This window comes from Rattus norvegicus, chromosome 1 (genome assembly GCF_036323735.1).
Source record: "Rattus norvegicus strain BN/NHsdMcwi chromosome 1, GRCr8, whole genome shotgun sequence".
Lineage (NCBI taxonomy): Eukaryota > Metazoa > Chordata > Mammalia > Rodentia > Muridae > Rattus > Rattus norvegicus.
Window position 1 is genome coordinate 206281170 of NC_086019.1, and position 2264 is coordinate 206283433.

The following is a 2264-nucleotide window of genomic DNA, read 5'->3' on the forward strand; positions in this document are numbered from 1 at the left end:
GAGGGGCCCTGTTTTGGGGAGGTTGTGGAACCTTTAGATGGGGCTTTGCTGGAGGAAGTGAATCACTAAAGGATCTTTTGAGGGGTGTACCCAAAACTTTGTTCTACCTAAGTCTCCTTGAATCCTGGTCCTCTGGTGTGAACAACCGTTGGCAGAGTGTCTCTCCACCATAATTTCCCCACCACGATGGGCTGCATCGCTGCAAACCATGAGCTGAAGCCAAACCCTTCACTCCTTAAATTGCCTCTTGTGTTTGGTCACAGCACTGAGGAAAGTAGCTACGTAGTAGACTTAAGTGACAGAAAGCAGGGGAAAGATCCTGCGAGGGGAGGACACTCTGACCTGGAAGAGATAAGTCAACAAAGATGATACAGGCTAGAGAGGAGATAGAGCACCAGAGGCTGGCAAGGCACACACAGCCCCAGCGATCTGTACCAGGGAGCTCGGTGATGCCTTCATGGTGTGTTAGTCAGTTACTCTTCACATGACCAAGTACCCAACAAAAGCAACTTAATACGGGGCTTTTTCCGACTCATATTTCAGGGATGCAGTCCATCCTGGTGAGGAAGGCATGGATGTAGAATCATAAGACAGAATCCACAGGAAGGAGAGACTGATGAATGCTGGGACTCAGCTTTTCCCCTTTTATTCTGTCCATGGGATGGTGATGCCCACATTTGGGGTAGATATTTACCCGCCTGTCAACCTAATCCAGGAGCTCCCTTACAGATATATTCAGAGTTTTTGTCACCCAGATTCTACTAGATCATGTCAAGTTGACACTCTATATCAACCATCACATGTGGTTTGGTCTTTGGCGTTACCTGAAGGGCTCTTGTGTTGAAGGCTTGGTCTCCAGTGCCCGCACACTTCTGCTGTGATGCGTGGCCTTGTCACAAGTTTCAAGCATGAGCCCAATGATTATAGACTAGAACCTCCAAAACATGAGCCCCAAGCCCCAAACCAACCCTATCATTGTCCATTGTCAGCCTAAGATGTCTATCTAAAGGTGTTTGTGTTATAGTAACCAAAGCTGACTTACAAAATGGTGGGAATCATGGAAGAAGAGGCAGAGGGTATGGCATTAAAAAGTAACGAAAAAGGGTGAAAATATCCTGAGTAGGGTTAGAAAGATGGCTCGGCAGTAAAGAGGACTTGCGTTGCTCTGTAAGGACCTGAGTTGTGTTCCCAGCACCCAAACTCACAATGGCCCTCGACTTCAAATCCAGGGGATCTGACTCCCTCTTCCGGCCTCCACAACACAGTATCATAAATAATTAAAAATTAAAATAGCCCTTAACAAAGTAAAATCTCTCAAGTATGACAAAACATATTAAGGCTCAAGAAGCCATGTAAACCTCAAGCAAGAGCAAACCTAAGAAACAACAAACTTCTGAAAACAGAGGAGAACAAGCTTTGAAAACTGTAGGAACGATTCATGTTACCTACAGGGAGGACCAACTCAGCTGACAACAGATTCCCCATCAGAAACCATGGAGTTCAAAGGTGGCAGGGCATCCTCCAAGTGTGGGAAGAGCTGTTCTCCAGCCCAGAATGGCCCTCCAGCAAGGACAACTCTGAGAAACAGAAGGGTCAGGACCTTAGGGAAGGGACTGAAAGCCGAAAAGCCCAAGCCCTAAAGCTGATAGGAACAAAAGGAGAAACACAAATTTACAGTTATAGTTAGAGACGCCGACACCCCTCTTTAAACAGTTGTTAGAACAATGAGACCGAAGACCAACAAGGATGTAGCAGAGATTAATACTCTCCGCCAACAGGACCTAGCCTTCATCCCTGGGCACTCCACCCTGGGGCACACACCCTCCTCTCAAATGCCCTGGAACCATTGTCGAGTACTTGTTTCCTCCAGGTTATGTGACCAGTGTTGTCCAGAAGCAGAGCTGACATAGTGATCTACAGAAGACCTTGGCCTGTAGTCATGGCGAGGGGCTAAGCAGAAGAATACAGCTGATAGTGTGGTCTGGGGTAATGGGGCTGCTAATAGTCCAATGCAGAGGGAGAGGCACAGGATACTGGGCTTCTGGTTGCTGTTCCCTTCTGCCTCAGTGGGGCCTATACGGTCTTGCTCCAACTGTATGTGGTCTTGAGGGGTGCTAGAATATTCAAGGGGTGGAGGGTTGATTGGGGTGGGGTCTCTATGGTGACACAGCTGCCTGAGAGTCACCCACACTCCTACCAATAACTCCAATAAAATCGTTCGTTTACTGTTGGGGTTTGGAAGTGCAACGCCTCGGGCAAGCGCC